This window comes from Lutjanus erythropterus, chromosome 7, assembly GCF_056507025.1.
Source record: "Lutjanus erythropterus isolate fLutEry1 chromosome 7, fLutEry1.hap2, whole genome shotgun sequence".
NCBI lineage: Eukaryota > Metazoa > Chordata > Actinopteri > Lutjaniformes > Lutjanidae > Lutjanus > Lutjanus erythropterus.
The window spans coordinates 37,745,145-37,767,644 of NC_139323.1; the positions used below are offsets into that span (position 1 = coordinate 37,745,145).

The 22,500-nt window shown below is 39.4% G+C and overlaps 1 long non-coding RNA gene across 2 annotated transcripts in view; it reads left to right on the forward strand.

Annotated features, from left to right (window-relative positions):
- Positions 1 to 22,500, forward strand: part of LOC146324366 (uncharacterized) — a 105,421-nt gene that overhangs the window by 23,289 nt on the left and 59,632 nt on the right. Inside the window, exon 4 of one of the 2 annotated variants that reach the window (XR_014771229.1) lies at positions 13,407 to 14,033. The exons of the other annotated variant lie outside the window; for it this stretch is intronic. This is a non-coding gene — a long non-coding RNA (uncharacterized LOC146324366). Of the gene's footprint in view, positions 1 to 13,406; positions 14,034 to 22,500 lie in introns of those variants that run through there. 2 annotated transcript variants of the gene reach the window in all.

Below are 22,500 nucleotides of genomic sequence, written 5' to 3' on the forward strand. Positions count from 1 at the left end.
AAGCTAATGTAATGATGAAAGATTTTTAACTTTGCCAAAGTTACTGTAAAAATCAGTAATCTGTGAATCATGAAAAAGTACAAAAAACAGCAGTGCAACATTGAGAGTTTCCTCTCTATGTGCTGTTGTTCTATGTTTGTGCAGCCATCAGGTCCCTTTCTCCAGGTGCACAGGCGTGTGTAGACACTGCATGCCTGTTGTGCCTCCCCTCGCCTCAGTGCAAACTGCAGCAGACAGGTGTGACTCTGAATACCTTTCTTTAGGCCATCATACAGATAGACACTTCTGTAGTCCTATACACCTAAAATATAATTAGGTGCTTATACATAAGTATTGACACACATGCTATACAGCTTGTATCGCTGCCTTTTCAAAAATATACACTTCATGCTTTGTACTCACATTTTCTTTGCATACAGTATTTCTGCTTGTTCTACCTTTGTTTTCTTTTGTCTCATTCAAACAGCATTGCACATCGTAGCTCACATATCATAAATATACGAACACAAAACAGCGGAGTGGCTTTGATAACCTTCTGTTACTGAGGTGTCTTTGCAGTCCGGGCATGTCTGTGTTCCCTGGTGTTGTAGTGTGATAAAATAACAGGTCTGAGGGAGGACAAACTGAGTGGTGTGGCAGGATCAGAGAGCAGGGTGTAACATTCCTTTCACAGCCTCCACTTGTCTGTCTTACAACAGCGCAGCTCGCACAGATACCCATTAATTCCCCAACATCCAGGATTGAGACTAATCAGAATTTATGACTGATCACAGCTTTTGATAGCTGCCTTGAAATTATTCTGTCCTGAGAGGAAGTGATTTACAAACATTTATGCTGTCAAGTGTAAGAGATTGAATTGAATATTTGTTCAACATTTGACATTAACCTTGTTCTATTATGCTCTTTATATGGTGGATTTGACAGAATAAAACATTAACTTAGCGAAAGGGCTTCAGTTTCCTGCAACCTCCATAGAAGACCGAGAATTAAATGTGTGGTGTGTGTACTGATTGAAATATCGACAGTACTTGAGCATCTGTTTATCTATCATGACAGAAATTATACTTCATTACTTACCATATGTGTATTTATAAACAACATTTTCTACAAAAAAAAATAGGTACACAGAATTCATTTTGACTATCTGACTTTTATATTGTACTTTTCTGCATGTTATATTGATTGTGGCAGAGTATGGTATTGTATGGTTAAAGTTTTCCATAACTGTTGGCACTTGGTCAAGGTTCAAGAAAGATCATAGTCATTAGGAAGGTAAAGATACCATGCTATAAGTAATGTTGAGGGTCAAATTTGACTAAAAGTTTAATTTAAACACTGTATGCATAGATATTCCTGCCAGAGCCTCGGAAAAGACTCAGCCAGTCAACTCTGGCTCTCTGTTGGGAGTCTGGATGCTGAGCCTTTGCCTCCTCCACCTCCCGTCTTTCCTGTTGCAGCTCCAAGTTCTCTATCTCGTAGTGTTTTGTTGTGTTTGAACAAACTTTTAGCAAACAACCTTTCTACCACACACATTTTCAGTCACAGCTGTGACATATTTCCAAATGAAGCTCCTCTTTTGTTCAGCTATGCGTTGGATTAAACTGGTCAGGGTATGCACTGTTGCGTGCTGCATGTGCATGATGCATGTATTGAGTGGAATAAAAACAGTAAAACATATAGGAGAAAAGCTGAAACTGATCTCTTCTTTGGTATCGATCCTATTGATCCCAGATAGATAGATCCTTAAAAACAAGGCATAGTATTGGGAGAAGCGATATTTTAGTATTTACACCAACCCCAGGATTCCTCACAATAATATCTACAGGCAAATAACTAAATTTTATTCTGCATGTTGTATTGATTGTTCGTCAAAATCTGTGCCTGGAAAAAGTATGGTATGTTATGGGTTTTCTTAGGTAGCTGCTCAAGGTTAGAGAAAGACAATGGTCATGCAACTAAAGGAAGGTTAATGTTGGGGAAAGGATGTAATGGAAGTGAAAGTGATCAATTTTATGTGCTATAATTCTGGCTCCTCTTAATGATGAGGTCCATCTCAGGTATATTCTCAAAAAAGCCTTTATCTTTCAATCTTTACCCTCCTTCTATCATCTCTTTTTTCTGTCTCAACTCCTCTTACCTGTCTTGTGGGTGAGGCCGACACTTATGGAAGGAACTCCCCTCCTCTTTTTAGAATTAAGTCCAACCCCTTAGTGTTGGTCCACCACTGAAGTGTTGATTTAGTTACCTACCTATAACACCACTGCAAAGCTTCTTGCAAGCCCCGGCTGCCCCTGCCCTAAACAGGCAAAGTTTACAAACCTCTAGCAATTTGTACACTCCTGTTAGTGGCCATGGGAGGTGCATTAGTAACTGTCAATGCGCCCTGCCCGATGCACTGCTCTCATTTGACCCAATTCATTCCAGTGGGTGTGTCCCAGTGGCAGTGATATATACCCCCTGTGATTTTACTGATGTATAATCACTCAGCGCTCTCACAACCCACAGTTATCTTTACCTCAATAGGCTGAGGAAACAATGAGAGCGCCATACATAAGCTTTCCAAGAGGTTGGGGCAAGGGGGGGGTTGTTGGGGTGCGTGGGCGTGTACGGTAGGGGATACTGTACTGTGGATAGCAACAACTTGGGTGCCTGTTCTTATAGCAGTCCAGCTGGTTGAGATCGAACATGATGGAGCTTCCTTTGACTGCTGGGATATCAGCTGTCCAGCAGCTATTATTGCTGACGATGATGCCACTGTTGATGACTATGAAGTTTGATTCTTATATCTTGCTGCATTTGAGGTGTGACTAGGCCTGTGCAATAAAACAATAGTGATTTGTATTTTCAATAGACACTTCATCAATAACAATAATAATATTTTCCAATGAAATGTTTAATAGTTCCTCTTAAATACATGAGTCATAATGAATTTGCCCTGGTTCATAAACAACCTGTCATATCCTTTGATAATGGAGTGTGCTACAAGTGACATGCAAACAGCCAATCATTTAACAAGTGTTTTGTGCAGCTGCACCATCGACATGTGACACAACAACAGGAACAGTATGGAGTGAGAAAAATGGTGCACACAGTGAGGAGATTGTTAATAAAGAACAAGTCAGCTCTGTACTAGGGGAATGCAAAAAAACCTTTGCTGTGTGCCTTGATAAATGGTTAAATTCAAAATGAAGTTGTTCAGTTTAACTGTTTTTCCTGGCATAAAAATAGTTCATTAGATATGACAAATCGATACTGACTGAAATGAAACTTTTATCGTGATACATTTTTCATCTGTGTGTCCCAGCCCTAATGTGAATACTGGCTCTAAATAGGCCTAAATAATGTAAGTACAACAGGGTTATCGTCACTGTGCCCTGACAATCAGACAGGAGAGAGGTTTTTCTAATCTAGATCTATCTAAATATTCCAACTAACACATCCCTTAGGTCTTTCCTTGCATTTATGTCATTCACTGTAGATGTGAAGAAGGACTGCGCACAGTCATCTGTACTTGTCGCAACATCACTTTCTGGTGATTTAGGGAAAAAAGTAGAACTCCTCAGCACAGAAGGCAAACAGGCATAATCTAAAACAAGACAAAACATTTAAGGGATTGATGAGCGTTGATTTTTTTTTCTGTACATTTATTTCAGCGAATACTTTTCAGACAACACTGTAAGGTACAATGACATGCACTGAGTGTGCAGGAACACCACTAATGCTCATCTAGTATTAGTAATTAAATGGACATAGTGTTTTTAATGTATTTTTTCTATCTAGCCATTCATTTTTTACCACTGCTTGTCAGAGTTGGGGTAACCGTGGCAGCAAACTTAACAAATCAGCCCAGACATTCTTCTCCTCAGCCTTGACCTCTAGCTCTTCCTGGGGGATCCAGAGGCATCCTCGGGCCAAGAAGCAAGTGAAATCCATCCAGCAGATTCTGAGTCACTCCACTGAACAAGATGGAGCAGTGGATTTACTTGATGACTGTTTAGATGCTGAAGGATCATTGTATTTCATTTTTCCTAGTATTAGCTGTTTATAGAGCTGTTTGTAGAGCCCACACCTTGTAACAACATGGATAAGCCACTTGATCTGATCTGCAAAGTTTATATAGACAGGTGTCCTGCATTGAAGGATTTCACCACACTCTTTCTAGTCAGTGTATTGGATAATCTGAAGAAAATGTTGAACCTGTGGGCAACGTTGGAGCGTGCTTTGGAGTTATCTAATATGCTGCTGACGCACCAAGAGCATGGTAGATTTGCTGTTTTATGCTTTTGAGACAGTGGTATCTTGAAGGCAGATGAGGCAAGTTTGATACAATCCACATATTTTAACCTGAGAATATTGCTGACTTTTGTCTGGTGTTGGTCCAAGATGTTTTATGATTTTATGATCCAGAGCTGTTCACCATCCTTACCACTGAAAACAAGTGTGCCAAGAGATCAGATCATAGTGTGACCTTGCTTCACCACTTCACAAAAAACAAGAAGAAATATTGTTTGCCTTTATGGAAGTGTTTCCAGAAACAGACAAAACATTTCTCTTAATGATGTTGATGACTTTGCTGTTTTTCAATCTTGACAGCTCAGTTTATTTGCTATGTTTTGCAGATCAATATGTTGATATACTTCATCAATAGGTATCCTAATTGTTTTTGTATCTCAGTGGTGATTTCATTATTGCTGCTTGGTTGACTTGAGCAGACAAAGCTAGAAACACCCATAGTGTCTCTAATTTGACTCCTTTGAGCTTATTTTTATCATAGCTGGTGACCCAAAGAAGGTGTTCTTTACATGGTTGTGGAGCAGAGCTGGTTTAGGTTGGGTGGATGGGAATGAGATGGAAGAGGTTGTTGAACCAGAGCTGTCCCAGTGATTGTCCCAGGGTGGAATTACTCTTCACCATAGATGTGGGAGCACTGGGATAAATGTTCACCACCGTGTATCTCCGATTGGCTCCACATTGTTGTCGCAAAAGTACATTCTGTTTTCCCCAGTGTGCCTGAAACGCTCGTCTCATTCCTTTTGCTGCATGTTTGTTATTCTTATGGCATGGTGGACAGCTCCCAGCAAGGGAAATGCATGAGATTCATCCTCGCGCCCTTGCGACCCCAATGCAAAACCACAACCTCCGCCCCGCAGAGCTGTTTCATCCCAGACCCTTCATCTGTGCTGTCTCTCTATTGCTCTGCATAGCATAGCATAAATCAAACCATGCAGGACCTCGCTTCCTCTCTCGCTCAGCCCCCAGAGTCGTACCCCTTCTGCCCGCATTACATTGTATTCGCAGATTTAGTGGCATTGTAAATAGATAAACACAAGCAACATCTATCAATGCAACTCGAAGAGAGGGTCTGTAATCAGAGTGCGGGGCCCACGGCCGGCGAGGGCTATCTCCATTTACCTTGGGATAAATCCATCGGTGTGACCACCACAGGCACGCCGGAGGGGCCTGACAAATCACCCCAGTCAGGCCACCGGGCTGCTGGGCCTTATTGGCCTGGCCTCTAAGTGGTCTTCCCCTTCACCGGAAAGGATGGGCCCTGTCAAGCATGGCCAGATTAAAAAGCATACTTTGAAAGAAATGATTTGTTATTAGAGAATGCCCCATTGTGAATCTTTAGGAGGGGAAACAAGTATGTATGACAGCGGTGGAGGTTGTGCTGTGCTTGAGGTGCTTGCATTCACCTGCTTACTTATGTCCGTCCCTCTTGCCCCCTTCTTTTTTGAGTCTTACAGGGATGACAAATTTTTGTAGGTGAGCCCAGAAGTTAGCCCTGGTTCCCTCCACAAATAAAACCAATGGGATAATAATTTTTGAAGTGTAAATGCAGTTGCTGGACGTAAAAAGCTAACATTAGGCTGTAAACAAAGTACGCCACGGATGCATGACTTCACATCACTACCCCTAAGTGACTGTTGTTTACCTCAATGACCTTTAATGTTCCAGATGACCTCTGTAGTTTCATTTAGCCACTTGTGAGCAACTGGCTTTTTAAAACACATAAAAGTTTCAGAATTTAAAAGTGGGATATTTATTAACATATTTTATGTCATAGAACAAAATATGAAACTCCCTTAAGCTTGTGTTAACCACAGCCCCTGTTCAAGCTTTAACATTCAAAATACCCATTGATTAAGAGTACCAATTTACATAACCTGCATGTCTTTACACTGTGGAAAAAACGAAGCTGAGAGTATTAATATCAAAAATCAAAACAAATGGTTAAATGCTAATTTAACATGCCAGAATTAAAGCGCCCAACACTCCTTTAAGTAGTTTTCAGTACCGTTATAGTGCCACTTGGCCAGAGGAGAAAAAAAAAAAAATGCTATTTTTATTTGAGATCTTTAAGGTCTATTTTGAATTTTTTTTATATGACTATTTTCATCTGAGGGACAACTACATGTGATACCTTCAAAAACCTGACATATCGCATTTTTTCACATTAGAAAAATGAACTATGGATATATTATCAGCTTTGTTGACAACACAGGGATGTGCGGAGGTGTCATACACTTTGCTGTTTCTGTGCTTTGGGGACAGCTGAAGGTAAGCTCTGTTGTAGCTGTTAAGATGAAGCCAGCTTGACAGAACGGAAGTTGTAACAAAGCAGTTCTCAATAAAAATATGCTTTTTTTTTCCAAGTCACTGAAACTGGGGGAGATGAAATAGCCAAGAAGGGATGCACTGATATTTTGTACACATCGACATTAAACACTTTCCTGTTTGTTTTAGTGTATTTTACTAATTAATGCAGCCAGTCAAATGGCTTATCAAGATGAGTGACAGGGGTCAGAACTTGTAATAACTCACTTGCATAAGGAAAAAGTTGTGTGTCATTGTTTCAAGACTTCCAAGTAATAAAGAATCAGCTGTAGTGTGTTCTCAGTCACTTTTCAAAGGCTACTTGTACAGATCATGGGGGAATTTATGAGATATACGAGCTCCTGGTGTACTGACAGCATGGTTAAGAACAGGGCCAGGGCTGAGAGAAAATAAACATTATTTCTCTGTGGTTTACCTGACGTTTGACTTTGAGGGCTGAGATTTAGTGACACTTTTGCGCCAAACACTCTGTAGACACAAGGCAGTAAATTATTTGAAGGTTGGGGGTATGCACAATCTTGCTGACAGAAAATATTAGGTGCTTTTTTTCCTTGTGTATGTGTGTGTGCATGAGAGTGTGTGAGCGAGAGACGAAAAGACACAGAGAGCGGGAGACCATGTGAGTGTTATATTGCCTGTTGTAGCCATTTCACACCTCAACGGTGCCCTATTGAAACTCCTCCAATGGACAGGATGCCCATTAAATACATTTCATTTGTGTTTGCATCGTTTCATTGAGTTAATCCTAAATATTTATTAGATGTGAGCAGTAAAAAATCTGTTCATTGGAAAGCTAGCCAGCAAGTTTGACACCGGGGACGGAGAAGGAGCAAGCTGCTTTTTCCACAGAGGTTTACGCCATCTGTGCTCTATAGTTGCATAAGAATCAACACAGAGAAGATACTAACTCCCCCTGCAAAGACAAAACTCTCAACACAAATGGAACTACTCCCATTTCATTATGACAATAAAATACCCAGAGAGCAAATAGTTTTCAATGAGAGTTTTTCTATTTTTTTCCCAGAGGAAAGAGACCAAAACTGGAGAGATTGTCACAGCAAGGAATAAAACAGAGAAAGTAGAAACAACTGCGCAAACATTTACTTAAAAAATATTCAGTCTGAGCACCCGTTGAAAGCTGAACAAACATTTGCCCATCACATCCAGCTGTTTGCAGATGAAATTCTCAGTTAGGATCGAGGACCGTGATGAGCGGAAGAGAGAGGGAAACTATTTGTCATTGCTGGGTTAGTCTGAGGTCTAGAGAGCAAGGCCTTTTATTGCTGTTTAAGACACACACATACATGCACTGTCTCTGCTCATCCCTGACACTCTCATCCTGACACATACCTTCACATACCTACACACACCGAGACAACACAGCTGGAGGAAAGGCCAAAGGTTACAGAATTCTACAGAAATACAAGTAAACTGAAAGTGTCTGACGCAGGGGCTACAAATTCTGATAAATATTTGGTACTACTTAATTGATTTAAAAAAAGATAAACATACATTGAATTTGTCCATAAAAGTAGATTTTCTTAATTTTTTAATAACGGCAGGCGATGTACTGTGAATTTTTTTTTACAGTAATTTTTTGGCATCCAGATAGATGAATCAAAATCCACTGATGACAGACATGACAAAAAGGTTAAATTGGTAACACAAAGGTTCTGCAAGGATCATGGTGTTAGTCTCAGCAGCTGTGTGGCTTAATTAATGTTGTTAATTAATGTTTATCTGTTTTATCTTTTGATTTATGTTGATTTATGCGAGGCTAAAAAAATGTAATGCATATGGAGTTTTGTGAAATATATAAGTGTAGAAATATTAAGAGCTATATTAAGAGCTATACTAAGTAAAAAAAAAAAGCTTTCCAGTGTTACTCAATGGGCTGTATAAATATAAAAAAAAATCCAGTCTGATAATTGTGTACTCACCAATTTAAGAAAAAAAAATGTGGGCTAAAATATGATGTACTTTCTCAAAACGGCCTTCATGAACTTTGTGGCTGAGCACCTCTCACTCACTGTTTCGATAACCTCAGGATCGACAAGTGTACCTACCCTCCATAGCAATGTAAAAAGGCCCATGGAGCGTGATTGAAATTTGCTTTATTGCCTTATATGCAATTTCCATTTTGTGGCCAATCCAGTTTATTTATTGTTTGGCTGAGCTGGGATACGCCTGCGTCAAGCTGTGGGGGAGATTACCTCTGCAAAAGTAGAAGAAAGAGAAATGGTTGAGAGGAAGGATGAGAGTGGCAGACAATCTTCTGGGACTATTACCCTAATACTCTCCTTCTCTCTCTCTTTCACTTGCTTTGTCCTTCTTCCCTCAACATTCATGCTTTAGTCCAGCTCTGTTCAACCCCTTCCTGATTAAGTAGCCTAGAGTTCATCTGCTTTCCCAGTTAATCTCTCTGAGTGGCCATTGAGTTAAGTTTGTGATATTCTTCATTATTAAACACCTGCCACTGAAACATCATCTGACATTACAATGTTTCAGTCCACCCTAAAATATTTAGAATATTTTTTGTCTGCTTGTATATTTTTCTGACTTTGTGAAATCAGTATTTTTTGACCACATTCTGTGTGGTAGAGTTGCACAAGCGTGTTGATTTTTTTTTTTGTCTTGTCTGTTTAGACCATGTCAGAAGTAATGTCTACAGATATCTGCATAGGTAAAGGACAATGTTTTGGAATTGAAAGCATTCTGGTTTCCGTTTCTAGTCTGAGCAGTACTGACCAGTCATATCTGAACAGGCTTTGGTCACTTGCAGTTAAACAGTCCGTGTAGGGAGTAAAAGAGGCAGAAGGCATTGCCCAAAATGCAATCTCAGAACCCATGGTCTGATGACAGTTTAGCTTTTTATTAACCTTTTTAAAATTTATCTTCATTTAATTAAAATATATGTGTATAGAGATTATCCTGTAACTCCATTCTTGTGTTTCAAGTCACTAATTGGAGTGTAAACAGTGCATGGAAAAAGGAGTCTGGGTCCAGACTTTTGCTGGCTACATAATATTGGCCAAAAGCAAGGCATGACTAGGTTCTGCAGTTTTTGCGACTTCAGTCAACACATGTACAGATGACAAAAATAATTTCAATGTCTTTATGTATTTAGATAAAGATTTACCCTGCCTTTCACTCATTGGCTGAAGCTCTTCCTCCACCCTTCAGAAGGTAAGTGGGAATAGCTAACGGATGGATTTTTGTAACAATGGTAGTACAGTATGGTAGACGTAGAAGACTATTGGCACAAGCCTTGCACTGAATGCCTGCTTCAAGTGGTACACACTATATCTGCTATCGGCATTTTTAAAGTCCCCCTTGGCTATGGGAAACAGCAACAACCTCCGAGCTAGCAACTTACATACCGAAAATGGCAAATTAGCACCTGGTTGTTCAAGGTATGAATATAAACAAGCTAGATATGATTACATTTCCTGTTGCGGTACTTTAGCCATTGTGATGCCAGGGCAGTCCTCTTGACTAGGGCTGCTACTAATGATTATTTTGTTAGTAGATTAATTGATTGATTGTTACTCATTAAACGATTAATAGTTGTTTGCCTGTAAAATGTCAGAAAACGGTGAAAAATGTTGATGAGTGTCTCACAGAGCCCAAGGTGATGGCCTCAACTGTCTTGTTTTGCCTACAATCCAAAGATATTCAGTTTTAATAATCGATTAATTATTGATGTGCAAAAGTTCCCCCCAATGCTATTTTGCAAAAAAATAGCTTTTTTCCCCTGTAGCAGAATTATAATGTGTGGGGCCAGACCTTTCTCTAGCACTGAGTGCTGTGGACAGAGGAGCGACTATGCAAAACTGTGGTAGAGCAGATAATTGATTCATCACGGTTGATTCCCCCCATCATCTGCCATAGCTGTTTGTAGGCTTTATGGTGACCTTTACCTTTAGTTGGCTGGGCACTAAGAGGTGTACAATTATTGTATGTATTTCCAATTCAACTAAAAGTTCTCTCTTACCCGACTGCCATCTAGTTTGTACTTTCATTCAGAAACAAGAGGTTAACAGACTGCTACAGTTGTGTGTATCTATGCTTTCTTTGTTACACATCTGGATAAAAGAAGCCTGACAGTGTGTTATTACAGTCATTAAAAGGTAGATCTGTTGCTTTAATGAACAATATCAATTTTACATGAAAATGAGACATCTTTGGGATTTGCCAACAATCATATTACAGGAGACAGCCTGATGAAAAGTGGTTTATTCAGATTGACACAATCCAAAAAGAAAAGTTTTAAAAAGATAGTAAACAGTCTAGTGGAAAATTCAAGTATTATAAAGCCTAGATAGACAAGAACAAACAGGTGCATTGAAGCACATTACCAAACACCAAAGAGAAAAAAGAGAAAGCCTGTGACATTTCCCACTCATCCTGCCACACTTACCTTGGGCTTATTAGCCTATAAAATCATCATATTTGGTCCCTCTGTATTTGTTTGATTACATTTTCCTCCATGCCACTGAGAATATGTGAGATGTTATGTTACACCCTATTGATTACCGGTGTTAATTAAAATTTTAATTAAAGTTTTTTATGGTCTGCGTTTCACTTGTGATAATAGTACAGAGAGAGGAGACCCTCGCCTTCATAAATCTTATCTTTATTTGCGGCGGCTGGCCATCAACAAATACAACTGTGTACATAAAATTTTACTAACATTGATTTTGAAAGTATTAATATTACTTTAAACATCGGAGATGTATTGTTCAATTTAGAACTGCAAAGCATAAAATCCTGGTGCTATAACTCAGTTAATGAACAGGAAAAGTCCATTACAAACCTATCAGTAGACGCATCATCTGATCCACATAAGCGCCTGTGATAGAAGCAGAATCATTTACTTTAAGCTGCACAGAAGGCTCCTTTAATAACGGCAGGCGATGTATTGTGAAACCAATATGAGCTCAGATGAATGGCTGGTTTTTCCTGTGCCTTACGAATACAAAGGACATTATGAAAACTATCCAAATTTCATTTCTGCTTCTTGTATCTATCATGCAGATCACTGTGTATCATTTCATGGTTGTTATTCAACATGAAAAACAGCCAGTGTCAGTGGATGTAAGCTTGTGCGAAGGTTTAAGTGCATCAGAAAAATCAATGTGCCTCTCCTTCCTTAAACTCGCCTTTGGTACCGTAATGGAGTTAATTCTGTCGCAGTGTAATTGGTTGATATAATAAATGAATAAACATTTGCCACATCCAATTTGTTGGACAAACTGTTTCTTCAGATTCTGATGCAGCCATGTTTCCTTCCACTCTTTAATAGCTATCACAAGACCAAAAACGTGTGTCTGGAGTCTAATTGTGTTTATCGAATGTCCTTGGAAAAATTGCACGAAAGTATGTGTACCTTTTTCTGTTACTTTTATTCTGAGAAGCTCACAAAGCAGGAAGTGAAATGATAAGAGAGAAGGAAAGAGTGAGGAGCAAACTAAATGTGATGACAGAGACACATAATTGAGTGAGTAGTAAAAGCAAGGGACAGACAGACAAGGCTCTGTACTGGCTCATCTGTACCCAGCAGTGTGTGTTAATTAGAGGAATGTGAGTTTTAAATGAAGTGCTGAGTAGCGTGGAGCAGTAATGAACAGAGATTGGCCTGGCACTGGGTAATATGCTGGAGGCTTTATGGTATTTATGACCCAGGGGGCCTCTGCTTTATCCCTGTCCTCCTGAATTTCACCCAACCCCAAAAACATTACTCTCTTTCTTTACATCTTTTTCAGTCTCTAATTCTAACTCCCTCTTTATCCTCCTCAAAAAGGCGAACACATAGGAGAAAGTTCAATTTGACCAAGATGTCCAGTTGTGACTATGTCAGTCTATGATCTGGTATGCAAGCCCAGCTATGAAATATGTAACATTGCCACATTAAAATGTCAAGACCTTTGTTGTATATTTTGTTGAGTTGTGTTCTTACATTATTACAGATGTTTCCAACAGTGTTCAAACCCTGAGAAATCTGCAATTTTATTCAAGTTAATGGTGCGTTTCATTTCGCCTTCATGTCGCCTGTCAGTGTAGTCATATTTTACCCACTTTATCCCCTCTTGTTGCTATAACTTTTGGGGAAGCACCAGGTGATACGTCAGAGAGTGAGGAAGAAAGCTGACGAATGTGACTAAACATAATGTGAATAGAACTTTAATACATTACCTCATCTATAAACATGATTTCTTCCAATGGTTGAACAATAATGACCACCGTTCCTATGATCCAGTACTTCTTCACAACAAAATATGACATTTTTTGTTATTATTTAGATTGAGAGACCCCTAATGGCAAAAATTACATACTGTAAGTATAAAAAAATTCCCTTTCAAAGTATCATTTATATTAATCATGCAAACATTCTTCTCTGCTCATCTGTTCTTCTGCTATTGCTGCATGGCCAAACAAATACCGCCAATGAAAGGATTATTACACAAGGTCTTTGGGATAATTTTGGGGATATTTTTAAATTAAGGAACTCAAACAATATCATGATATGGAGCCGTGTGGTGTGATTATTATGCTGAGTTGTGTGTCGAGAAAACAAGACATTTAAATGAGAATTTTGTACTTGCTTCCCATGCAAATCTGCTGGTTTCCAGAATTTTCTCAAACCAAACGTTCATGAATACTTTACGTAATTGGATTTGTTTTAAGATCAGAATGCAGCATTTAAGAAGTTATTAAGACGGATGATTTTTGCAGTTTAGCCCCCTCAGTGTGACCCCCTACACCTTCACCATGCTGTTCTCTTCCAGGTCAGGCTGTGAAAAGAGTCGTCCCGTTGGGAACGTCTTCTCAACGGAACAGCACCACGGGGGCATCATTGTTCCTCTGCCACCCTCCCTCCCACACAGGCCTGACTGATGTGTCCCTGCATTGTTTTCCAGGATGATCATTGGGATCATTGAGTGGCATGTTGTTTTAAGGGCTAAGCTCTAACCGAATGGCTCTATTGTGTGAGCCATTCTGCCCTCGGCTGCTAACAGCCCAGGGGCAGTGCTAAACAAGACGGACTCATTTACAGGCTCTATGACAAGCTCAGTGGTGCTGGGTCTGAACCGAGGCTTTGAATGATTTTGGTTACTCAATTACAGAAGATCATCAGTTTAAAATTCCTCTCTTCAATCTGGTGTAAGAGCCCAAGGCCCATTTTAGAAGTAATGGTCTTTTTCCTCCTTTTAAGTGATATTATTCTTAAAATGATTATATTGTTTGTTTATTTTAGTGAAAGCTGGTGTAACTTTCCACTAATCTTGTCACAACAGTGTTGCCTGTAATTTTAAAGTCTCTTAACCAGAAACACCCCTCCCTAGAACAGCCCCTGTGGCTAATATTAGCTAGCATACTACTGTTGACTTATATTAAAACTGACATTTAAACCTCATGTCCATTTTTGCTAAAGAAAACTGACTACATTCTCCCAACCATTTATTTCATCTGGACTCGTTCAGTCTTCTGTTCTTTTTCCTTCTCAATGCAAAGCATTACTACAGCAGGTTGCTGCATCAGGTCAGTCTCAACTTTTGTTTGTCTTACCTATGTACATTATGTCACATGAGTGGTGCATTTCTCCTCTGGCATGATAATCTTAATAATTATCGGTTCTGTGTGATGTCAGACAATTCTTATCCTCTTTGGTGATGTTCTGCTTGCACTGCACCCATCTTCACCTTCTGTCTTTTTCTGAGGAGCCGTGGAAAGCTGCATTTTCCTAAAATTGCTGAACTGTGACTGTTCATCCAATATGAACACCCTAAAACATACTGAAAGCTAAAAGTAAAAGTAAACTTTAAACTTATACATATGTAGACATATTTTTCAAGAATAAATTAGAAAACATTTTCATTGAGGTGAACCAAATGCTTTTAAGTTTTTTTTTTTTTTTGAAGACAGAGGATAATGTGTTGGCTGCACTGAACAAAGGAAAAAGACAGAGGAATACAGCTACTCTAGTGTTTAATTAGTCTTTATGTGTTTACGTGCACATAAAAAACAGGCATGGGCATGTCATATGTGCACACAGAACAGTATATGTGTGCAGAAACCCATCATCTACTTCTGCTTTGTGCTGCTCAATATGCACAACTGTGATGAGCATGAGCTCAACCCTCCCTACACACTTGCAACAGGCCAACATTCACCCGCTTGTCTTTGCGTATGTGTGGGGAATAGTAAGCTAATTTGTGAGCTTCAAACCCCCTAAAGATGGTATTTGGGACAGCAATTGTCATATGCGTAAAGTCACAAAATTGGGAATCCCAGCAGATGGAAATTCAAATGGACACTTTGCTGCATCCAGTACATATAACACAAATTCAACAGAAGCACAGAAAGACACACACACACACACACACACACACACACACACACACACACACACACACACACACACACACACACACACACACACACTTGGACTCATCACTTTTTTCCCCACATACACAAAAATGCACACACACACTCATATAAAGGGACACATATCATAAATTCTCACTCACACACGTACACTTTACATGAACTGTGTCTGATCAGCAATTCCTCCAGAGGTGAGTATTGACAGGTTTTGTTATTCATAGCATATTCAAGCTATTATATTTTCTCCTCTGCTGCCATAATGTTGCCAGTGTTGCGGAACACATTGGTAGCTATCATTCGCCGGCTCTTTTTAAAAAACGTCTTGAGGCGTGACATTATTACCCATGAGCCATAAGGAGCCTATTCAATGACCAAACAGGGCTGGTTGTTCCTTTTACGGCTGCCACGCTCTCGGTGAGCACCAGGGTTCAAAAGGGCATGGCCTCCCTGCCCTCGCAACACACAGACACCATCTTTTTATACCTCCTTTAATCGAAACACCGTGTACTACATCACAGTTATGCTTTGGGCAAATTAAGGTCACTATATTGATTTCATATTTGTCATTATACGCCAGGCACTCGTATGCTCACAAATCGTCCTGTTTGCCTCGTCCCTGTAGACATGTATCCCCCATCCTGTAGTATATCATCCTTCATAGAGCCATATTTGTGCAGGAAGTGCATTGTATCTTCCTTTGTTTTGGTGTAGCAGAGATTTCTTGGCTTGGGTTGGAGTCACTTTTCAAGGCTTCGTCCTTCCCAGGAGTCACTTAGCGCTATAAAGGAATCCAGTCGGGCGAGTGCTTTAAACATAGATTTGTTGTCTAGCATTTGTCAAAGGTCAACAGCAAACAAGCCCTTCGGTGGCCATTTAACTCTGCCACTGAACTTGTTCTTTTTCTCACAGCGATTTGTGATTAGGAAATACCTCTAACCGCTCTCGGCCACTCAGCTCAGCTCAAAAACAGGTGATTCATAACAGGGCTAAAAGGTCACGTCAGGTGGCATGTTAGTATTTCACTTAAACTTTGATTAAAGATTTTTGGAAAAGATGGGAAAACGACTTAATATCAGTGTGGTCCTCCCTCTTCTACCTCAGCGCCCAGGGTTCTATATTTCCTGCAGAAATCAATAAGGTGGGAACTGAAGAAACTATTGCTCCGCTCTCTCTGGGTGCAGCGCTCATTCATTCATCCTCAGCCTCTCTAATGGATCATGGGAGCACACAGGAGCATACAAAAACAGACAGAGCTCTCTTTACCCTCCCTGCTTCTCCTTCACAGGCTCTCCATAACAACTAGGGATGTTTGAGCTGACTAATTTCCATGTTGCTTAAACGGAAATTTTAATTTAGACCAGTCGATTAGTCTAAAAGTAAGAAAAAATAAGAAAAAACTCAGAGAAACCAGTCAGAATTGAGCACAATTTATTAATTTATAGGGTTAAAATTGCCCAAACAAATATTTTGTGTCTCAAGAGCCATTTCAAACCATTGATCACATTCTTAATAAAAGGCAGAATCAGTAGGATTTGTCTAAGCTGTTTGTAAAGGCACCAGAAAGACATCAAGATGTTAAATACCATCATCTTGGATTGGTCCCAAGTGTCCTGAGCAGCGCAAAATAATGAGAAAATAAGGAAACACAGACAGAGGGCAGGATCTCTGTAGATGTACATTAATAAAATATCAATAAATAGTTTTTTATTGACTAGTATGTCTGTTGCCATCTAGCAAAGGTAGCATCATTTAAAGGAGAAAAACATAGCAATTGTGCATGCAGAAATGAGTACAGCAGTCCTATTAATGAGTTGGAGCCATGAAACTTCAGAGGACACCGCAGCTGTGGCGTTACTGTCAGAGAAGTGAGCATTTTAACTTGGTATCTTTCCTTAATCTCTGGTGACACATTATGGTCATTTGATGATTTAGCACCATAAATATATTATAGATTTCTTCTTTAAATGTTACGTTGACTAATGGTGCACATCTCTATAACAACACATCTTACAAGAGCTGATTAAACAGACAAAAAATGTCTTATTTTGTTTTGATGTGCAATTTCCAGTAAAAAAGTTTTTGAGGGAAAGACAAAAAGTGGGACATCAGATGGCGTTGCTCTACTCCTCTTGGCTTTAACCAATTTTAGATTATACTAATGATATTTGTTTGATTCACTGTGGTATTCTGAGCAGAAACTTTGACACAGTGTGATAGACAAAATTAAATTAGGAGGAGTAACAAGTTTATTTCAGTTTCATGAAATCTCTTGTTGCATTCTGTGGTTAAAATACTGCGGGAAGCCCCTGGCAGTGGATATAGCACAGAGATGGAAGCTACATTATATTGTGGATATAATTAGTTAATTGTATCTATGCAGAACTGAATAGACTTGTTGTTTCACAGGATTTACTACTGAGCAGCAAAAGACATTGAAGTGAGAAAAACACCCTTTTTCTGAATTTCAGCATATCTTGGCTCTCGGAAAGCTGTTTTAAAATATTTTGGCTTTTATTAGTTTGTCCAAAGCTAAAGTTTAATTTACTATCAGCTGCAGAAAACTGTGTTGAAGCCTCACCTTCAGACTGCTGTATCCCACAGTGGAGCCTGCCGTGTTTAACAGTGTGATATATTTCTCCGTTTAGAGGACTCATGTAATGGCAGCAATAAGGAGGCACTTAAAGGTCCTTAAGAGCAGCTGCCTGTCAGCACAGACAGAAAAACACACCGAGCAAGTAGCACACAGTCGCATTTTACACTGCCTCTCATTTGGTAGCATACCATACATTGTCTCTTACACACACACACACACACACATACACACACACACACGCTCACAGAACAACACATATGCACAAACACTTGAATACACACTGAATACATGCATCAAAATAATCGCAGGACTGTTAGCCTGTATGAGATACTGAATTATTTGGCATGTGTAGTGCATATTTGAACACATGCAAGTTCTCACATTTGTCATATCGCATTCAACACAAAGGTCTAACGCCTGAGGCCTAGATAGGCTAAGTAGACCCTGTGGCCCTCTGCAGAGCAATAGAGCGATAGAAAGAGAATGAAGGGGGGTATTACCCAGATCGTCTCTTACTTTCCCTCTTGCTGCTGCTACTGTAGCTGACCGCTGAAAACGAATGTTCACCCCCCGCCGTGGGTAGAGGGCTGGCAGTGGTGGGGGTGTTACAGGACAATTTGTTAGCCCCCTGTTGATTAACTGTAATATGAATGTAACTGTACGCACACTCAGGGGAGTTAGGCGCCAGCCGCAATTACCGCTGACCTCAGTGTAATGGGAAAGAAATTTGTAGGAATATCGCTGGCCATCCGTCTTTATTTACACGTGTTAATGAGGTAGTGTGTTAAAGTACTGCGAGCTTATTCTGGAGAGAGGCTTGACTGGGCCGTCAAGCAGGCAGATATAGATAGGAGAAAGATGAGGGAGACAACAAGACGAACCAGACAGACAGTTTGCCACGCAAACAGTCAAGAAAAAAGAGGCAAAACTAAATCTATGAGGGAGACAAATTGTACAAGTAAACTAGTGAAGTGAGTGTAGAGCTGCAACAATTAATTGATCAGTCGTCAACAATTATAAGTAATCACCAACTATTTTGATAATTGATTAATTGTTTTGGGTAATTTTTTAGAAAAAAAAAGTCAAAGGTCTTTGACAATGAACTGACTATCATTGGGTTGTACACAAAACAAGACATTTAAATACATCCTCTTGAGCTTTGGGAATCACAGATCAACATCTTTTACCATTTTCTGAAATTTTATAGGCCAAACCACTAATTGATGAATTGAGAAAATAATTGACAGTGAACATAGTTGTTAGTTGCAGTCCTAGTAGGAACACAAGAAAGCGGAAATAGAAGAATCTAAGTCAAAAAGAGAGGCGAACCCAGAGCCAATGGTACGTATGTAACAGAAATAATCTCATTTACATCTCACAAATACCTAAACAATAGAAATGCAGAATCGTGATTTGTTAAACATCATAGTAGTTGGAAATAAAACCCTGCTTATAATGTGGAATACTGTGAAAATCTAAATTCCCTGTAAATTACATTGAATTGTACATTGAACTGATAGCATAGTCTAAAATGGATCAATTGTTCAGCAGCCCCACTGCCTTCTATTGATTCTGCACCATGAGATGGATGTGTTCTCCAAACCTCCAGCCTGCTTCCTCAGCCATGGAGCACTCTATTCTCTACCTACGTGTATTTCTCTCTGTTAAAGTACAATTTTGTTTGTACAATTATACGCATCAATTTCCTGGTTCTTTTTCACAGCTCTTTGTGTACTCACTAAGCTTCACAACCTTGATAATTTTCCACAAAACATATTCAAAAACTTTTATTATTCTTGGTAGGGCTGCAACTCATTCATATTTGATTAAACTGCTGATTATTTTCAAAATTAATCATTAAGTCAATAAAATGCAAAAAAAGTGAAAAACACTAATCACAATTTCAAAATGTCCAAAGTAACGTCTTACAACTGTTTCGTTTAGACTCTTTATTTACTGTTGTAGATGAAAAAGGAATGCAGCAAATCCTGACATTTTAGAAGCTGGAACCAGCAAAGGTTTGACATTTTTGCTTTAAAAATGACTGAAATGATTAGGAAATTATCAAAATAGTTGGCAACTAAATGGCAAGAACGAACAGATATTTTTCTGAATGGTTTCATCTCACAATGTCCATCAGTGTGATTTGAGTAAGGATAATTTAGATGTAAATATGGTCATATAGCATACTAAAACATCTTATGTATTATACTATCCCTTAATCAGTGCACTTGTCATACATTTTATTTATTAGTTTTGCATGGATATATACCGAGCTAAAACAAGGTGTAACACCTGAGCCAGAAAGAAAACTCAGACACATTTAGGGTAATATGCCCATTTACAAAATTATCCTCCTTTAAATCAATTTCAACACCAATTTGTTACTATGAAAAACCCACAAAGCACTAAGGAATAAAATCCTCCTCATAAACATAAAGCCCTTTGTGAGTATGTGCCTGTAAACATATATCCTCCTCTCTCTGCACGCCCCACTGCTTTCTGAATAAGCGTCACTAAAGCAGCATTCAGGAGGACATGTTCCTGTCAAAGATGCTAAACCATGCAAGTCGGAGCTCGGCTTCCCTGCATGAGTCCCCCTAAATGAGATGTCCGTGGGGATAATAGGACGGCCTGCTTGCTAGCTAGCGCTCTGTGTGGCTCTTTTCATGCCAATTAGACTCTGTGATATAGTCACAGCAGATGCTCCGCCAGCTCCGGGATACCCATCTGATCACCGGCCTGGTCGCACAACATGGGGGGAGACAGAGATGAAGAAAGAAGGAAGCATTCTTTGCACAATACACAAATACTTAACACTTGTAAACAGACGGCAGAATCTTTTAATAGGAGCATAAATAACTTCAAACTGTTTTTGTGATCAGGAAACTGTTTTACATAATCTGTTATAACACGCAATGATCACATGATAACGTATTCACAAATATGTAGGCTTGGGGAATTATGGATTACATGTTACAGAATTACATAATTAAGATACAAAAAAAGTTACTGTATGCCATTACAGTTACCGGGGAAAAAATATGGAACCAGATTACAGATGCATTTAGTAAAAATGGGGATTATTAGTGGATTACAATTTCAATCGTTGGTGACCAGGATGGTAACAACACCTCCAAATTTTTCACCTTTGTAGTGATCAGAAATACATTCAAAATAAATGCAGTTTTTCCTCAGATTCTCCACATTCAGTCAGTCTACTGTCATTACATGTGCTTTAAGATTTACAGGTCACATTGGATCTAAAAATGCAGAAAACATTTATGTATTTTGTTCTTGAATAACATAATACTTTATTTCTTTATGGTTTTAATAGACTTTCTAGATCTTGAAATTCTTTTAATTTTCCACACATTACATGTCCACTTTTGTGTAGTTATATTGGCATCACTACACAACACAAACTAAAGTACTGTGGTGGAAAGAGTACTGAAAATCTGTACTCAAGTACAAGTACTGTTATATTACTGAAATGTTACTGTGTCTGCTGCAGCATTTTCTTTTGTCTATATGTCATGATTTTCACTGGCCTGTTTGCAATCAGGTAGCCTTACTGGCTACAAAAAAATTCTATTGATTTGTTAAAAGTTGTTGAGTAAAATTACAGATAAGTGCTCAAAAATGATGGGGAAGTACGGACATGATGTAATTACGGTAATTTGAGTAATTGTAATTAATTTCTTCCACTCCTACTGAAGTATTAATTGTCTTTTCAAAGGCCTGTATTCTGGTTTGGAAATTATTTTTTTATTTGTTTATTTGTAAAGGGACAAGTATGTATCATAAATCAGTGCCACACACTATAGCATTTATAGCCTAAGCTAATTTGCAATGCCCGTCCCTCGCTGGGCCTTAAGATAAAAAAGACTCAGCAACAAAAACACAAGTAGCAGTGCAAAGTACAAACAATGAGAAATACAAAACAATACAAGATACAAACTACAAAACATAATTAGCACCATAGAATAGGAAGCACCAAATTTGTCATGACTACATGACTTCAAAAACTGTTTCAATTTGAATTTAAAGTGATCTAAATCAGGATCCAGTTTTAGTTCTACATGTAAAGAATTCCACATGTTAATTCCACGGACAGAAAAAGCTGTTTGTCCAAATGAGGATTTACACAGGGGAACCTTTATGACTGCTTTGTAATTCTTTACACTTTGCAAAGTCACTCAAGTCCGGAACGGACCCTTTGGTGAGCATGTTCTAGTTTGTGGACTGCACATTTGACACCTGTGATCTAAAAGGACAAACATTTTTGTGGTTTGACTGACATGTTGAAGTTTTTGGAGATGCAGGGTTTTGATCCTTGCCCCTGACATCTCTCTAGCTCCCTCTACTGTCTCCCCTGTACCTGCCCTGTAGGTGTTCAATGTGTCACTGAGAACATTAACCCACAGACAAAAAAGAAAATGGCCTGTAATGGCCCTAATGAAGTGTGACAAGAGCACAGAGCATACCCTGCTGACACACAGGGCCCCCAAAATTGGATTAGTGATTAACCATGTTGTCCCGCATTGAGTCAAATGGCTGTGGTGACACAAAAGTGCTCGGTGCCTAGTCTGCCGGCCCGCCCTGCTGGGACGGGATGCCCCAGGAAGACAGAGGGGAGGGGGAAGAAGAGGGAGAGATGGAGGCTGAGGGACGCTGGGAGAATCGGGAAGGGATTGAAGGAAAGAAGGGAGAAGCAGTGAGGTAGGGGGTGTCCCCGGGGCTCGAAGCAATGCCATGTCTGGAGGCCCCACTGTGCAGTGAAATGAGAAAGGCTCCATGCACCTGAGCAAGCCCAAGAGGGGCCCGAGGCGGTGGGAGAGCCTGAGCAGGATCCTCCCCTCGTTGCTCCCTCCTCCATCCTGCTCCAAGCCGCTCCTGAC